Source organism: Stegodyphus dumicola, chromosome 10 (assembly GCF_044657685.1).
Source record: "Stegodyphus dumicola isolate Sdum_Otavi_A_Nest chromosome 10, ASM4465768v1".
Classification (NCBI taxonomy): Eukaryota; Metazoa; Arthropoda; class Arachnida; order Araneae; family Eresidae; genus Stegodyphus; species Stegodyphus dumicola.
This window is the reverse complement of record NC_140777.1, coordinates 157,529,132-157,548,936: the sequence shown is the minus strand read 5'-3', so window position 1 is coordinate 157,548,936 and position 19,805 is coordinate 157,529,132. Positions and strand designations below refer to the sequence as shown.

General features: G+C 32.5%; 1 protein-coding gene across 1 annotated transcript in view; it reads right to left on the bottom strand.

The window, feature by feature from the left end:
• LOC118188552 (glutamine synthetase 2, cytoplasmic-like) overlaps positions 1-18,813 on the bottom strand; it is a 140,742-nt gene extending 121,929 nt beyond the window's left edge. Inside the window, exon 1 of the mRNA XM_085825740.1 lies at positions 18,679-18,813. The gene's annotated coding sequence lies outside the window, so the exon portion shown is untranslated. The remainder of the gene's footprint in view (positions 1-18,678) is intronic.
• Positions 18,814-19,805: the final 992 nt, after the last annotated feature.

Below are 19,805 nucleotides of genomic sequence, written 5' to 3'. Positions count from 1 at the left end.
GACTTCTCTTTCTTCCGTATCTGAAAATCCGTCAACGTCAGTTCCTTTTGCAGTTTGTAGATTACTTTGGCTTCATTTTCAGTCGATGGAAATCATTTAAAATTGTTGATAACGTCTTTCCAGAACTGGTTCCAGCAAGCATTCAATGCTAATGAAAATCCGTCAGCGTCAGTTCCTTTTGCAGTTTGTAGATTACTTTGGCTTCATTTTCAGTCGATGGAAATCATTTAAAATTGTTGATAACGTCTTTCCAGAACTGGTTCCAGCAAGCATTCAATGCTAATGAAAATCCGTCAGCGTCAGTTCCTTTTGCAGTTTGTAGATTACTTTGGCTTCATTTTCAGTCGATGGAAATCATTTAAAATTGTTGATAACGTCTTTCCAGAACTGGTTCCAGCAAGCATTCAATGCTAATGAAAATCCGTCAGCGTCAGTTCCTTTTGCAGTTTGTAGATTACTTTGGCTTCATTTTCAGTCGATGGAAATCATTTAAAATTGTTGATAACGTCTTTCCAGAACTGGTTCCAGCAAGCATTCAATGCTAATGAAAATCCGTCAGCGTCAGTTCCTTTTGCAGTTTGTAGATTACTTTGGCTTCATTTTCAGTCGATGGAAATCATTTAAAATTGTTGATAACGTCTTTCCAGAACTGGTTCCAGCAAGCATTCAATGCTAATGAAAATCCGTCAGCGTCAGTTCCTTTTGCAGTTTGTAGATTACTTTGGCTTCATTTTCAGTCGATGGAAATCATTTAAAATTGTTGATAACGTCTTTCCAGAACTGGTTCCAGCAAGCATTCAATGCTAATGAATGAATATTCAACCGCGTAGGAATGAAATTCTAGAGTTGACAAATTAAATGGCAACACATTAAATTTCGCATTTTAACGAATAGGCTAAATTGCGTTCCACAAATCCCAGCTGGGTGATGGTTTACAGTAGTTTTTTTGTCAAGTTTTCTTAATGAAGTAAAGATATAATAAATAAACAAATAAACACAAATTCAAAGACAAATTTTTTTGGAAGTTCCCCTCCCCTCCCAGACTTAGCTAAAGTTTCTAGTTATGCTAAGACATCTTTAACAATACCTACACATTCCGATATCCGTTTAAGACAATGCATCGCATTAGTGATGCATGACATGTAATCGGGAATTGCATTAAAAATAGAATACTTCATCCTTTTTGTTTTGATTTGCACTTTTTCTGTTTTTCCTTGGCATAAGCTCGTCGAATTAAACATTTTATCTGATATAACTTTCTTATGTCTAGATTAAATTTAAAAAAAACTTGTTTTTCATTTCTCATTCTCCGTGTTATACTTTTTAGATAAACATTTTTACCGAAGTAATTAATTAGCAGCACAGACTTTTAGGAAACGAAGCTAAAAATCCTTGTTTTTGTTAAGCTTTCAAAGTAAATTAAAGTATTGATTTAAGTTTGAAATTAAGTATTTTTGATCGAATTTCTGTAGACTTAAATTAAACCAGACTTGTGTCTTTAAAAAAAAAAAAAAAAAAAAAAAAAAAAAAGGAGGGGGGGGGGAAGAAAGGGAAAAAAAATCGTAGCTCCCGGTCCTGCATTTGATATAATGCTGCGCAAGTACATGTACATTAGTATTAGTTTTTACAGTAAGTTGCTGTGCATACATAAATGTGAAAAATGAATCTCAGCAATTCTACGAATAAATGATCTCATAAATTCGCGTCTTGCTCATTCAGCTGGTATTGCTCATAACGCAGGTGCCCTTTTGATTCCTTTCGTGGAATGTATTAGAGAGGTGGATTGCAGTTAGTCTAATATAATGTATCGATTTAGTCAGAAGTATCGATTTATTTTCAACTTTTATTCGAAAAATACTAGTAAGAGCATTTTAGGAGGAAAAGGCATTTTTGACGCAGCATTTTCTCTTTCTTAGTTCTTCCAGTGTTTGACGCTTTGGTTCTCAGATGTACTTTTTCGAAGTATTTTAGCGTAAGTTAGAGTAGCTAATAACTACTACAAACTAGGTCAGAGATTTTCTGTAGAATTATCAAATTTTAGATTCAATATAGGTAAAGTGATTCAATACAGGTAAGTACGGATATTTTACAATGATTTGAGCAGAGTTTCTATAAAAATTTTAAAGAATTTATAATGGTCCCATGTATAGAATCTTATATAATAATGAATCAGCACATATAGTTTTTGAATACTTAAAAGCATGATTAAATCAGGAAAATTACCTTTTGGAATTAAAAACAATGAATTAAATTTTCATTTAAATAGAATTTGTTAATCTAAATTTTCAAATGATTTGTCAATGGAGGGGAAGGGCTAAAAATTTTTTAAACATATATAAAGGTCTCATTTTAATTTTATAACCAGTTATTTTACGTTACTTTCCTATCAAGCCTCGTTTCATTTCCCTGCCAAAATCTTAATTTCCAGGGCGCGATATTCAAATTAGGTAGAAAAAAAGAAGTTTTGTAGGGTCAAATTAGAGCGTGTTCTACCTGCTTGAAGGCTACGTGGATAACTTTGACTCTCTCGATTAGAATTCTGCGGCGTTGAGTTATTCTTGTCATTAGGCTTGTTTACGCGGACTTCGGTCAGAGACAGCTTGCACGCTAGTTATACTGTGAAGCCGTTACCGTACTTAAACGTCATTAATTTTTAGTTCATCCATTATCTTTGTTTTAAGCCAAAAGTGTCGGCTTCTGTAAGCACGAGGTGGTGCCGTCTGTTACATTTTATTTGGATTAATAAAGGAGTGCTTTATACCCATTCTCTGTCTCTGTGGTATTTATAAGACACAGTGAAAAGTCACCAGCTGTCTTCTAGAGGGGTCAATTGTGTTTTCCTAAGAAGACCAGATCTTACGCAGGTATGATTTTTTAACCAAAAAAAGTTTTTAAAAAATAATTTTAAATAAAATGAAATGTATTTTAAATAACAGTTAAGTTTAATTACAATTAAGAAAACATTTCTCTTATCAGTGGTGTATATATACGATAAATAAAGCATTAATTTTGATAGTTCATATTTTATAATTAGCAGAATGGAATTAAATTTTTAAACTAATTTAATGATGTAATTTGATGTTACATTTTCACAGGATTTAATTTTTATATTATATAAGTAATATTGTAAAAAAAAGTTGCACAAAATGTAACATAAATTTAAAAGCTAAAAAACATTCAGCTTCGGGGGGGGGTAAATTTCCATTCGAAAATGATTCAACACTTATGAATAAAAAGTACTTACTTGTGCTCTCCTATATCCTATCCTCCGCTACAGTATATCAGAAAACGTAAAATTTGCTTTCAATGATGTTTGAGAATGTTGTAGATGTGTATAGAATTGCATTGCATAACGGCTTTGTAAAATTTAAATATGATTTTGCAAAGCAACATTTCTACAGAAGAACATAAGCTCATAAGCATTTTATACAGAGGCATTTCTATCGCAAATCACCTATAAAGGTCTACAGGAATCTCTGTAAAATTTTATGAGCCTTTATAAAAATTTTTCCTAAGGGGGTAAGACATGGAGGAAACCACAAAAACTTTCATGCAGCTAATCCTGTTCGCTGGGATTTCAGACTTTGAGAATTTGCACCATACTAGCAAATTGTCAAATCTCCTGTATTTATCTTTAGGAAGCTGAAATTTTTTAAGAAATTATTGCACTATTATTTCGATGGAATATTAGTCTAAGAATATTCAGTTTCATAAAGAATAGATTAATTTACAAAATGCAGTAAGAAACTATTATTTAACTCTCATTCTACACACTGTTCTTACAGAAGGAACTAGTAAGATGTCCATTAACACGTTTGCTCGCCAGTGTAGAGTAAATTACTTTTATTTGAGAGAACACATTCAATTGTATATTACAAACTGCCTAGAATTCAATCGGTTCTAGCGGTTAGAAATAATGATTGTAAATTTCGCAAATTTAATTGCAGTATAATAAGGCAATGAATCTCAAAACTATTTTAAATATGCAATTATGTAAAATGCATTGTATAAAATAATAGTAATTGCAAAATGAAAGTCGGTGAAGTTACGCAAGTTATCCATTCTTGAAACGGCATTCATAAATTGTAAAGTTTTATTTTCCCCCTAATATTTAAACTAGCCGAAATTGAAAAAGAAAATATTTGACATGATTAAAATCAAGTTAATAAACTGTAAGCAATGAAATAGTTATTGTATTAATGTTTTTCAATTTAATAACAAAAACTACAAAAAAGAACACTTAGAATACGAATCTTAATTTAAATTTAGAAATTGCTCGATAGATGGCAGCACAATCAAAATGTCTGAATGATGACCAAACTGAATCAGTTTAATCTATTTATTTCGATAATTTATTTTCATATTTAAAGAAATAATATTTCAAGATTTTGTTCACTTTTAATTTTAACCAAAAAGAATTCGTTTAATTTCAAGCATTTTATTGACATTAAATTGTTTTCGGTAAAATGAACCAAAAAAATGTAACATTCGCAATAAATATCCATAACTGTTAACTTTCTCACATTACAATTCATATCAGTGCATTTTTTTTTTTTTTTTTAAACGGATGATAATTTTTAATCTTGTCTTTATATGAGCTGCTCATAATGAGCACAGTTCTTAAACAGTTATTCGTCCACACGCCCAACTGAATGATAGAAATAAATTCGAAATAAAATAGAAAGCAACAGACTTAATGTATAAAATTAGAATTACGGGAGCCCTATGGAAGGACGACACGAAGAAAAGCAAATACATACAATAATTAATAAAGTAATAAATAATTAAAGCAATAAAATAATTGAGAATAAAATTCAGTAAAACGGAGAGAAATAAATCCAAATTTAATAATTTATTAAATTTATGATAAACAGTTAAATTAAAAAATAATACACCGAAATTCGTCTTATCTGGAGCTAATTTAAAGAAATAAATACAAATTTAATAGTTTATTAAGTCAATGAGAAATAGTAAAATAATAATATAAAATGCATGACCCCGTCGTATTTCAGGCTCAATTTAGAATTACACTTTCAGTGAAAATCTAAGAAATAGTTCAAAGGGCTCCGGCTGAATTAAGCCTTCAATGTACAGTTTAATGCGTTATTTCAAGAGATAATAGAAGAAAAGATCGTTCTTCTTCCAGCACTCCAATGAAAAAGATGAACGATAGAAGCTTCTTTAATGACAAGCACTTTGAGCACTGACTCATTAATGACAAGAAGGAGCACTAGAAACAGTATGAGAGTATGGAAGAAACTATATAGCTATAGATATATAGCTATGAAGGTATAGACAGAAGAGTCGAACACATTCTGACTACAATCCCCTGTCGATGTAATTTCATCCGTGAAGCAAAATGTTATGGGGCCAAATATTTCTGCCGAATTCGAGGATTCATCCGTAAGCTTAGAATAGGCGTAAACCTCTGTAGAAATGACAGTTTCCGTCCTCCGTATATTAAGTATATTTCGAGAGGTGTGCGGATTCCCTTTTCCATTAGAAGTCATTCATGGCTGACGTGTACGACCAGAAGGATTCCTTCTAGTATATTTGAAATTGAAAAATTTACCCACTTTCGTAAATTCGCGGAGAATAATTCCTTGACATATGGATAACGGCTTTTGTTTCCTTAAAAATATCGACATTCGTTAAACGATTTGTTTCCCAGGAAAAAACAGGCACGAATTCAAAAGTTACATTTGATTAAAATAAAATACTAGACATAATAAAATACTTGAAAACAACTATGTGAAGCTCAACAGGAAGATTTCAGAGAAGTTCGTTTAATATCCCCCGCAATTTATTTCCAATCTTTTTCCAGAATCTCCGCCTGCATTTTTTCAAACAAGTTTTAACGAGTTCGGATAATCAGTCGTTTGGTTAATCGAATATTCTACATATAATAATAAATGAATATTCATAATTGATAACTGAATATTCTACATTAATTTTCTGCAAGCCCCCTATTCAATCCAATCTCTTATCACATCATTTGCGATTTATGAACATTTTATTCCCAAATCTTCTATCAGATCACGTCATGGTCAGTTATTAATACCTGCTTTGGTACAGTTCGTATTTATGTATTGAAATTTGCTTTCATATTTATTTTCAAGCATTAAGTATGTTATTAACTTTAAATTATATTTTTCAGCAAAACAATCAGGAAAAGTGCTAACTTTGTGATAAATATAATATAAGTGATATTAGATTTTGATTTGCTCTTCCATGGCAATATATGCAATAAAGAAAACTTGACATATTCAGTTCCTGTGACGGAAATTTTGTTCGTATTCGAAAGATTTATGGCGGTCCCAGGCTTTAGTTCGTATGTTTCATGATTTTGTCGTTTGCTTGCCTCCCCATCTATTAGCAGAGGCAGGAAGTACGGCACTACACTACACTTACGTTGTCGCCACATTTAGCGACGTTTTGGTCCGGTCTCTGCTTTACCGTAATATGTATTGAAATTGAATAAATGTAATTGACAGCTACGTTAGCTGTAACAGTAATACCTCAATGTTATTGCTTTCCAGTAATTTCGAGAAGCAGAAAGCACTAGAAATATCTAGGCGGCAGGTTTAAAACTATGAAAGCTCGGAGAGAGAGCATCTGAGTTCAGTTGCTTGGTTATTGTTGTTGCGAGTTGTTTAGTTCCTCGTGAGCTGAGATATCCGAGTTAGCTTTCTCTTTAAATGAGTTTTGCATTGCGTTGTGTTTAACGTTTTAAGCAGTTTGAAGTGTAACTAAAGAAAATTCCAAAGTTCTGCAATATATTTTTTTGATTAAATAACTTTTACTAACCTATTATCGGGCTTGTGCATTCAATCTATTACAAAACCGCACGCACACAACAATATTAAAAACTCCACTTACACAAGTGTCCACATATAAAGAGTTTCATCATACAGTGGAGGCCAGTTTCCTAAAAGATGTATTACAGATGCATTCAACAAATTAGGGCTAGAACAAACTCCAACTCCACAATATCTCTCAATTTCTTGCTCTTCGTTACACGGGGGGGGGAGGAATTTAAGGAAATCTCTGTCTTTGGGTGCAGCAGATAATATAAAAAAAAAGCTTAAATTGGCAGTACTTACAACGATAGGATACGATTCTGAAACGATCAAGAATATGAGATATTATTTCAGTAAGAATAACTTCTTTAAATAAACAATCGTTTAAAGAGGGTTTCTCTCTCTGAGAGCTAAAAGCGTCAACAATGGGGTGAATTTTTGAAGTTTTTAAGCAATTTAATCCGGACACACCAGCAGCCGAGCGGTGGTCGGTCGCTGAACATTGGTAATTCGATTTGGGGTTCGAATCCCGATAAACGGGTTGGCTGCATGGCTGCGTGGTTTCCCCCATGTGTGATGTGTATATAAACCAGTCTCCCTTAGAAAGTCCTCCACGAAGGCACCCTTCCCCTTTACTTTGATAGCCCTCTATTACTTTGCCATAATTAAATAAACCAAACCAATTCAATCGCTCGCCTGTGAGGTAAATACATATTTAACAGTACTCATTTTCTCCCATTCCTGGAATACTTTTGATATTCATACAAAAGTTTGTCATATTTTAATTTAATCACTTTTTCATGACACTTCCAGGTTAGTTCTTTGTTATCAGATGTATGCGTCGAATCGCATATTCATATACTGACTCGCGAGCTTTATGCATTTATTTATTTATTATCGTTTGCAAACGTCATTTGTATTTAAAATTCACAGACCACAGACAACTGTATTAAAATTTTGCAATGCCGCAAAATGTTTTTTTTTTTCGCGTAACTGAATATATTGAAGAATGCTGCGATCAAATTTAATGAGTAATTAAATTTATTTATATTTTAATTACATTTAGTCAGTTTTTATTTCGAAAGTCATCAGCATTTCCAGTCCATGATGTCTTTCCAAATAAAATTCGGAAAACATCTTCCTTTATAAATTCCGCTTTTCTTTTCTTTTTCTTTCTTTTTTTTTTTTTTATTTTTATTTTTTTATAGGTTATTCCTTAGAATATGAACATTAATAATTCCTTCAACTGCCTTTAAGATTTTTCGGCGATTTTCGCAGAAGTATTTAAGACTTGATTATCATCTCTCCAAGTGAATGCTTTGTTGAATCCCCTTCAGTCACTATCCATTTCTTTTGCCACCTGGAGGTTCAAAACATTTTGAATTATGACCTCGTCGCTTAACTTTTTCACAACTGCATGATTTTTATCATTGTCGATATATTCAACAACTTCATTTTCTGGAAACGTGATTAATGGATTATTCGTAGAAAGTCTTTCAACCGTGTTCGGTAACTCAGAGTGGTTTATCAATGGATCATCAATATTTTCGCCTTCTTCGATAGAATTATTCTTCATGACCGCAAACTGACCTTTGGCCTCAAATTTAGACAAGACATTTTTTATACAGCAGCAACAGCAGTGAAAAATGCATCTTTTCTCTTGAAATGAGCATGAAAATCTTTGATGTTGCAATTAGAAATCAATAAGTTTTAAAAAGAAACTTTCCCATATTTACAGTTAAAGTTATGAATAAATCAAAGATTAACCCCTGAACTAATATTATCCAGCTTCTAGGGAATTGTTAAAATCACGTGTTTCTGTTTTACTTCTTTGTCGATATTTTATTAAGCTTTAAAAACATTTTAAATAAATATAAATAAAAGTAAATAAAATAAAAGAATGAAAAAAATCTGAAAGCTTTTAGATTTTACTTTACGCCCAAAGGGACTTTTTTAACGTTTTGTGTGTTACCTTTATTTATTAAATATAAATTTCTTTGCATTTAAACCATAAAACTCAATTCATCAGCAATATCGCAGAATAATTTTAAAATGAGTATATCTTTAAAATTTCCGATACACAGTCCCGCACGCTGAAAATAAAAATGCTTTTCTTTTCCGTAGAGTATTGCCATTGCTTGCTTTGAAATCGTTGAGTTTGTTAACCAAAAAATTCGTTAAAGTGTTATAAAACATGAAATTGATAATAAAGCAAATTCCAAATTCTAAATTAGGGCTTTTATATGCATATATTCAGTGGAGAATTACGTTATTCAAAATTTGATGGCTTCAGGTACCGTTGTTTTATCACAATGAGAGAAACATACATAGATTTATGCAGATTCTTCATTATGTAATATCTTTAAATATAACACAGGGCGACAATATTTGTGGCAACAATTTGAAAAGTGATTTGCCGTTTAAAATGAATCGACACAAAATGTCAAAACGAAATTATTAGTCCTTCTGGGCTAATGAAAATAAAGAAATATTATGAAAGACAAAGAAAGCAATTGATGCATTATATTATAAATGCAGGTCCATAAAAACAAAAAGCTAACTGAAAATGGAAAAAGACCCAAGGCAACTACCGAACATTTTCGGATTTTGCCGAATGAAATGTTAGTAGCACCATCTGATGGCAAGAATATAGGTGAAAGGGATGCCGGATTATTGTGCTGAACCACTGGATGCAGAACCATTGGGCTTTTATTACATTAATAAATAAATAAATAAATGAAAAAAAAATCTGAAAGGTTTTCAGATTTTAAATTCCGTCCAATGGGGCGTTTTTTTTTTTTTTTTTTTTTTTTAACATTTTGTGTGTTACATTTATTTATTAAATATCATGTTCTTTGCAATGAAACCATAACATTCAGTTCAAGAGCAATGTCGCAAAATAATTTTAAAATGAGCTATCTTTAGAATTTCCGATAAACAGCCCGTGCGTTGGAGATAAAAAGGTCCCCCCCCCCGTAGAGTGTTGCAAATGGCTCGCTTTTAAATCGTTGAGTTTGTTACTCAAAAATTCGTTAAAGTTTTACAAAATATGAAATGGATAATAAAACAAATTCCAAATTTCAAATTTGTCTTCCATATGCCCATATTCGTAGGAGGATTACGTCATTCAAAATTCGATGTTTCTATGTACCTTTGTTTTATCACAATGCGAGAAATATACATACATTTATGCAGATTTTTCACTATTTAATTTCTTCAAACATAATACAGGACTCTAACATTTGGTGGCAACAGTTTGAAAAGTGAAACGGACATTTATAGCGATTCAACGCAAAATCGCAAAACGAAAACAATAGTCCTTCGAGGACAAAGCCCCTTTGAACTAAAAATAAAATCATGAAGAGTTTCTTCAGCTGACTTTTGAATTACTTGAAAGTTGGAGGCACCAAAATTGCGCGCAATTGAAAATTTAAATGTAATTTGTAGCTCCACAAAAAGGTACCTGTAGGTAAGTTCTTGACGGCTATAGAAGCTTTACTGATAACAAATCAATGGTATATATTTATAAGTATTACTGTGCATTCGTAATAATTGTAGGCCCACTAGCGGCCGAACAGTAAAATCGCTCCAACTCAACGTAGGTTTGATACCATCAAGGTAGCAGTTTTTTCCCCTTCGCCTTCACTATCCTATCCTCCCGGACTTTCAGTGCTTCGCTCATTCTACTTGAAGAGCTTTTCTATGGGACACGAAGTTCTGACAGCCGAAACACAGCACGAACATTCCATTCTAATCTCAGCATATAGCGGAAGTTGGAGTTAGTTAATAATATTCAGCCCTTGATTAGATAATTTACTTGTTGCAATCGTTTGCGAGGTTGAGACCTTGCGAACCAAAGATGTGCATTTGAGTGTTTGCCATCAAAGTCTGAGCTCGAATTAACACTCGAACATTAAGTTTCCGGTTTTATCCGTTTTGTGCATTTTCTGTGAGTTTTTCACTAAACTGATTGCACAACTTTTGATCCCATTCATCCGCTCTCCCAACACTGTTGTAAATTCAGATTGGAATTCTAATATTCCTCTTTTCTGCCTCTCAGAGTGGAATGCGCCCCTATATATTCTACGGTAATTATTGCTCATCTGGATGAGTACTATCACCCCTCTTAATTTGTGAAAACTATTTAGAATCACCATGTATGTTGTAATGTACCTCATTTGTCTGACACAAACATCATACCAAGTCTAGGAGTTTTACCATGACCAGGAAGCAAGGGTTGCACTTGTTTTTGATTTAGGCTTCGGAGTAATTTTTTTTTATTGAAATATGTGGAATTAACGAATAAATTATATCAAAGCGTATGGTAAACAAATGCAGTAACATAAACAGCGCTCTAATATACGGTTGGCTGAGAAAAGGGGAAGTCCATTCTTGGCAAGACTAAAAATTGATGAGAACTAAATTATTATGAGAATTAAATGAATGTTATTAAGTATCAAGCAGTTTTTTCCCCTATTCCCTTGCTCTCACTTCGCCCCCGCTTTTTTTTTCTTTCTTCAACCCCTCCAAAAATGGCTTTCGAAGACCTTTTTCGTTTTTTATTAATTTCAGAAAACTCTAATCATTCTATTCATCTATTCATTATATCTGTTACTGATATACGTTTAAAAATTTTTGAACATCTGTACTCTCCTCAGTTTGTTGGCTAATCTCCTCAAATTGCCGCAAATTTTCCTGCTCAGTTTTTTATTTAAATAATCAATTAAAAAATATATAATCAACTTACTTGAAATGGATTAAGCATTCCCTATTATAAAATATTAAAAAAAAATAATATTAAAAAAAAAAATAAAAGACACGTTGTTTATCGTAAAACGGTAGAAAAATCAGCAGCACAAACTATTACCATATAAAACAAACGCGTATGGCAAATACAAAATGAGAAACAAAAAGCGCCTAGAGAAACAGCAGTTATACCGGATGAAGTCATAATAACTGAAAATTAAATTTGGGAGTTGTTTTTATCTATAATATTATTTAATTTAATTAGACTTAATTTGGATTATGCAGGGTGGAGCACGAAATATCATACCCTTCGTTTTGTTTATTGCACATTTTATTTACTATCGACATATTACAGAATGAACGCATAATTTATTGTCTGGACATAAAAAGTGAACTTGTGCGGAATGTGTTCAACGAGTCCACCATTTTGTTTTACAACCTCTAACAAGCGAATTTTTGCATTTGTTCTAACTCTCCTGTCCACCTCTTCCGAAACTGCACGTCAGTACTTTTTGATAACAGCCTTGAGTTGCATTACACTGGCTGACTTCCTTGCGAATACCCTTTAAAAACAGAAGTATTATAGAAAGATATCCTGTGAATTAAAATCCAAGCTATGCAGGAATCTCTATCTCCCACCTTCGTAACTTTCAGGAAACCTATGTGATGTTACACGCGCATTAAGTATCTCATATAGGATATGAAAAAAAAAAAAAAAAATCTTTGCAGTTGTGTGTGCAAGGAAACGTCTAATTCTTCGCTTCTTCAAAAATCATCACAACTTTTTACCTTCTGTTCGACACTCAACCGGCTTCCTGTATTTTCCACTTCACAATTACTGTGCTTACTCGCGTAGTCGACCTGGCGTAATAGTCGCACTCCCTTTTTCAAGTAGAAAAAATCGTCAAAAGAGTGTACAATATTGTGTAGTAGATTTCCCCGCATTCTAATCGCACCTAGACTTTCACAATGGAAAATTGAAGAAAAAAAAAAAAAAAGTGCGTCTATTACGCTAGTAAACAAGGTATTATTTGTGAGGTGCTGCTCAGAAGGACGCATTTGATAAGGGTATCAGTAGTAATCAAAAGATTTTGAAGAAAACACTTGTCATTGGCCGTCATAAAGCACTGAAATAAAACTAAATCAAACCTTCTAATCTTTCTAATTCTCTTTTGTAACTGTCGTTTATCATTCTTAATGTTTTCGATAGAATGTGCAACGTTTTTCAATTTAAAAAAAAAAAAAAAAAATCTTCAACTTAAAAAAAAAATCTTTGAAATTCTCACCAACTGGTAACATGATATGAATTTGCATAATAAATATCACAAGTCTTTAGATACATAATATAATATTCACCTAATTTATGTTTATTGGTTGTAATTAAATATAATCTGGTGCTATTGTACTATAACTCTGAAAAGAATATTCTGATGGTTTATTGCGATGCTGGCAAATGATATTATCATTTTAAAGGAAATAAAGCGTTAGTTACGTACTTGAAAAGGTATAAAAATTTTTGCAAGAAAGTAATTTTAAATTTCGAGGAAAATTTTCATGTCTAAAAAATGCATTTCTTAAATAGTAATTCAGAAAATCGTTTGTCAAGGACCATTTCTTTCTATGCATTTCTCTTTCCCTCTAAACAAAAATTAACAACAGCATATAAAATTATTTCGCTATTTTGAACGGTTGCACCAGAAATAATAAAGAACTGCTATTCGGTGCAGAAATCGTATATCATGTAATTTCGGATAAAGATAAATCTTCGCGTAGCAAATATGATATATTTTTATTATGCCAAAGGCCACAGAGTCATTAGATTATATCGCAGCCAGGAACTTGAAGAAATCCCTAATGCCCTCGTAGGATTCGAGCTTCGGATCTGCAGAATTCGCGTGGAGCGTGCTTCCAGTTACACCATAAAGGCATGCAGAAAGTAGGGTGAAAAAAACCTTATATACTCCATCTTTCTAAAAGTGACTTAGAATCAGTGTACCAAATCGTCAAATCCTGGTAGTGACAAATTATAGCTCACCACCTTTTATGGGCCCACCAGCGGCCGAGCGGTAAAGTCGCTGAACACTGGTAGTTTGGTCCGAGATTCGAATCCCGCGAACGGGCTGGCTACATGGATGTTTTCGTGGTTTTCCACATGTGTAACGTGTATACGAGCCAGTTTCCCTTAGAAAGTCCTCCACGAAGGTATCCCCCCTTAGGCAGATAGCCCTAGTGTGCTTTGCCATAATTAAATACACACATACACCACCTTTTATTACAGTTCGGGCGCCTCTTTATAGTCTTTTAGAATTTTTCGAAGTCAGGAAACTGATGAAATCCGCAACGCCCTCGTCGGGATTCGAATACCGGACTTCCCGAATACGCGTCGAACCTGCTTCCAGTTACCCCACGAAGGCATGGAGAAAGGACGGAGAAAATACACCGTGTTTGAAAAAGAATATACTTATTATAAAGTGTTATTTTGTCCAAACTATCAATCACTGCCCCTCAGCTCGGCTATTGGCGAAACGAAATACATAGTCTAGTTTACGAAATACATAGTCTAGTTACGTATATTAATAGACGTTAGATGTCAGAGGTGAAGAACCGGATCCGTAATATCATAACATCAGTGACGTACTATCATAACATGCTTGCCCGAGTATGGGAGGAATTTGAGTATCGATGTGATTAGTTCGTGTCGCTGAGAGGACATATTGAACATCTATAACATCTGTAATCTGAACTTGAGAGGTTTGTACATATTTGTGTAAAGTTTCATATTCGTATGTCATACAATTTAATAAATATATGCATTCGAAATACGTATATTCTTTTTAAAACACGCTGTACTTTATAAGGGCATTGATAATTTCCACATAAAACTAAATTTTTCAAATAATGTCACCTATTACAGCAAATTCTCCCATCAATGACGGAATTATGATTAAAATAACCCTTAAAAGTAAACCTTAAAAAGCTCAAATATTAAAATAAGATTAAAATTGAGATTATTGCTCTGTGTTATTCAAAGAAATTAAACAGTGAAAAATCTGCATAAAAGTATGTATACTTCTCGCATTATGATAAAATAACGGTACTTGAGCCATCGAATTTTGAATGACGTAATCCTCCTACGAATATGGGCATGTGGAAGACCAAATTTGGAATTTGTTTTATTATCGATTTCCTATTTTGTAAAACTTTAACGAATTTTTGATTAACAAACTCAAGGATTTCAAAACGAGCAATGGCAACGTTGTACACAAAAAACATTTTTATCTCCAGCGCGTGAGTCTCTATATCGGAAATTCTAAAGATATGCTCATTTTAAAACTATTTTGCGATATTGCTGTTGAACTGATTTTTATGGTTTAAGTGAGAAGAACGCGATATTTAATAAATAAATGTAACACACGAAATATTAAAAAAAAACGGCCCTTTGCACGTAATTTAAAATCTGAAACATTTCAGATTTTATTTATTTATTTATTATTATTATTATTATTATTATTATTATTATTATTTGTCCAAAGGGGTTTTTTTTTTTTCCCTGAAGGACTATTATTTTTCGTTTTGCCATTTTTCCGTTCAATCACTATAAATGGCGAATCACTTTTCAAACTGGTGCCACCAAATGTTAAAGTCCTGCATTATATTTGAAGAAATTAAATAATGAAAAATCTACATAAATGTATGTCTATTTCTCGCATTGTGATAAGCCCATCAGCGGCCGAGCGGTAAAGACGCTGAACACTGGTAGTTCGGTCTGAGGTTCGAATCCCGCGAACGGGCTGGCTGCATGGGCGTTTTCGTGGTTTTCCCCATGTGTAACGTGTATACGAGCCAGTTTCCCTTAGAAAGTCCTCCACGAAAGGCATCCCTCCCTTTAGGCAGATAGCCCTCGTGTGCTTTGCCATAATTAAATACACACACCAACGCATTGTGATAAAACAACGGTACACAGAGCCATCGAATTTTGAATGACGTAATCCTCCTACGAATATGGGCATGTGGAAGATCAAATTTAAAATTTGGAATTTGTTTTATTATCGATTTCGTATTTTGTAAAACTTTAACGAAATTTTGAGTAACAAACTCAACGATTTAAAAGCGAGTAATGGCAACACTCTACGGGGAAGAAAAAAAATATATAATGCAAGTAGTTAACCTTTTAAAATAGCGGTAAATGAGGATTTTAATAAAAAGAAATGTGGATTTTTATCAAGTTAAAACTGAAAAATTTAATGCATACAAAATTTTAAATAAATATTACAGGTAAATGCTGCTTGCAAATTTTCTATAAGAATGTCATTAGGAAATCCATTCTCTCGGTCTCAATTTATTTCTTTAATAGGATAACTTCTAAAAAATATGATCTTTTAAAAACACCTTTTGATATTAGCAAAAAATAATGCACGGACAGAGATTCATTTTCACGGATATATATAAAACACATGTTTTTATACGTATATAAGTAAACCTGATGTTATCTAACTTAAAAATTTACCCTCTCCTTCCAGCATGCCTTCGGAGTGTAACGGTAACACACTCGGCGCGTATTCGAGAGGTCCAGAACACATTGCACATTTTTCACATCTCTTGCTTCAAATAACCTAATGACTCTACAGTGGGGCCTGAATTAAAATGTGGGGACGATAATTCGTCACCACCGGGAGTTGGCGACTGGGTCGACTAATCCGAAGTCACCTTTTAAAATGGGAAGTATAAAAGGTATTTTCTTTCTCCTTCCAGCATGCCTTCCTGGTGTAACGGTAGCACACTCGGTACTTATTCGAGAGGTCCAGGTTCGAGTCTCGGCGAGACCATCGCACAGTTTTCACATCTTCTGCCGCAAAATAACCTAATGATCGTATAAACTTTTTATATTCATAAGACACCGTTTAAATGTGATGAATATTGTTATGTCTGAAGGATTAAGCAGAGAAAATTGTTCTTAAAATTAGTTCAATTTTAATTTTTTAAATTGAAATGTTTTTAATAAATACAAAAGAAAGTATTTATTTATTTCATTTTTATTACTATTGTATTATTATTAAGTTGGTTTATTTTCTTTTATAGGAGTATTAACATAGTTTAAATAATCATGGCATATTTTAGTATTTTTATTATATCAGTATTTGTATTTTATATTATTTCTTTGCTCTTTCCAGACCTAGGTATCATGCTTTTATTGTTGAACTCTATCTATTTGCGTTATGAGTTATTTACTTACATCTCTGTAAGCCTCGTGGAATACTTCGGGGAACACAAGGAGTTTTATATTTGTTTTCTTAATTAAAAAAAAAAAAAAAAAACCTGTATTATAACCAAATTATTCAGTATATAAATTTTGCACCCACACCTTTGTTTCTGCAATAAAATGTAGGTTTACCGAAATGTATGAGGCAGCAATATTAATCTCGCTTATTATAATATCGCAATAATGATCATAATAATAAAAACATTCCCCCATGACAGTTGCTTGAATTAGGTAGTAATATCATCTGAAGAACTACAGCTATTTACTTGCGTCAAAATTCGATGGCATACCGGAAAGAGAAAGGCGTCGCTTTAAACTATCCTAAACTTTTCGTTGAGATAATATTCATTTTCAATTATTCAAATTCGTACAGACCGCATGAATGCGGAGATTCTTCATCTAAAAGTCAAAGCGAGTCCAATCAATTTAAAAATCCTTGTACTTTTCTTGAGTTCTTGTCAAGAGTTTTAACTTTATACACACTTTAGATTTCATATGTAACCAGAACAACTATTTCCAATCGTTATGTTGACAAAAGTTCTCATTTATGTGCGAAACTTTGCGAAAAATCGGAAAGAACAATGAAAAACTTGGAAAAGTCAGAAGTAAATTTTAGGAATGAAGTACAGTTTTCACAAGAAGGGATAAAGGATAACACTGTGTCATATAGTCGGATTTCATCATATAATTTGTGCAATAAAAGCGCATTTTAGGGGATCCCATAAACCTTGAACAGTTAACGAACGTATAAGCAAAGAAAAAATATAAGGATATTTGTATGGAGAAAATTTAACAATTTTGTGCAAACATCAGCTGTGTGGGAAGCAAGAAAATGCAATAGATATGAAAAATTAGCTATTAAGAAAGTTACGGCTTGGAAATTCTGGGTAACATCACCAAAATTTTCTCATTTTACTTGAGGTCACTTCTTTCGGCTAAGTAAAAAAGTTCTTTCATCTTTAGTGCGGTGTGAGTCAGAAAAATTAGTTGTTGCAAACAGAAATAATCAATGAATCACTAAATAATTTTGTCGTAATTATTTTTTTTAATTTTTAAGTAAAGTTATAATAATCATTTTTAAAGGATAAACCTTTTCTTAAAAATCACAGATTAATGTCCTTGTTCTGTGTACCTCTGATACAGAAAAAAGGGTTAAGTATTGTAAACTTACTTAAGTTAGGTTATTTTATACGACAAAGCATTCGGCTATGTCTGACTTGGAGGCCTTTTTTAAAGGAAATAGATTTACTTATAGAGAAAGCCTCGAAAGTTCCATGTATTCAGCTCTAATGCTTAAAGAATTTTTTCAGCGGTATATAATGGAGAGTCGAAGTTTCATTTCTTCAGAATAAGATTTTTCTGGTGAATATATCTCAACATCTGACTATATTTTAAATAATATTTTCACAGATAACGAATTTAAAAAAACCTTTAGAATTTTTTTTAATGTGAGTATTAGACTGCAAGTGATATGCCTATGTATTTCATTTTGCCTGAATTACGTAAATAATTAATCGAATAGTTTCATTCCATAAATTATTTTGACTTATTACTGCTTATTTACAGTCTTACCTTTTGGTTAACTCTTTAAAAAACTGTCGGCATGCTTTATACCTGTTTAAAGTTACAGATCATATTTATCCGATTTCACAGAAATTTAAAAAATTGCTGCATTGTAGACTTAAAAAAAAAAAAAATAAAAAAAAAAAAAATAAAAAAATAAAAAAAAAAAACCACTCTTGTCTTTGAAATTAAACGTATTTAATGAAATATCCATTAAAGGTAATTCATTAAACCGTAAATGAAGATTAGACATTGGATGTTAGTTGAGTGCGAGGTTTTACGTGAGGGAAAAGATAAGATAAAACTCACCTTAGATGCGAGTGATGCTGAAGCTGAGAGAGCGGGAGAGCGAAAGGAAATTACTGGCTGTGAAGTAGGGTTTTCTAATCGTCCTAATCACCCATACTGTTTCCTCCACCCCATTTGACTGACCTTCGATTCTACAAACTTATGCCACATTTGGCAGTCTATCGCAACTCAAGAGTTTTTCAGAGTAGTAGTCATAAAGATGACAGACTATCGAAATATTAAAGTTTTAATGAGGAAGTTCTCTTTTAAACATTTATTTCGCTATGGAAAATATTTAAATAAAGGATAATAGTATTTCTTCATGTAAATATTATTTATTTCCAATTTGGATATACTTTATGCAATACATATTTAGATTATTTTAAAGGGAAATAAGCATAGAAATAATAGTTTTTATTAAAAAGTAAAATAAAATCCTTCAAAGTAATTAGACATAATAACTACATTGATTTTTTACGAATGATCGTATGACTTGTATTTTAAGATACAATAACAAAGTACTTTCTACGAGATATGAGTTCTCAAACTTTTTTTTACTCTTGATACCCCTTGAAAAAACGAATTGTATTTTGAACCTCACCTCTCTTGAACAAAAACTTAATTTGGCAAAACAATTATGCAGCATTTTTAGTAAATTAAGTACGAAGGACCTGTCGAGAAAAGTTAGGTTAGGATATTTGAATATCGCAAAGCAAACTAGGGCTGTCTACTAAGTGAATGGATGCTTTAATGGAGGATTTCCTGAGGAAAATTGGCAAGAATTCACATTACACATGGCGAAAACCAAGAAACTCAGCCATGCAGCCAACCCGTTCGTTTTAGTCGACCCTGGGTTAAATCCTAGCATTCAAGGGTCTTAACCACGAAGCCAATGTTGAGGGCCTTGTTAAAAAAGCAAATCTCGCCTAAAATTAAATTGCATACCCGAAACCAAAAGATACTTTTCAATATACCAAACACCAGAAAAATTGCAAAGTGTTAGTTATGAAAGTGTTAGTTAAATAAAAACTTAATTATTCGTAATAATAAAATTTAAAATGTTACTTCAACTCCTAGTAAGTTTTGTTGTATTAGCAGGTCGTCAGAAAGTTGACAGTCTTGTTAGAGATAACTTGAAATGCTTTTAT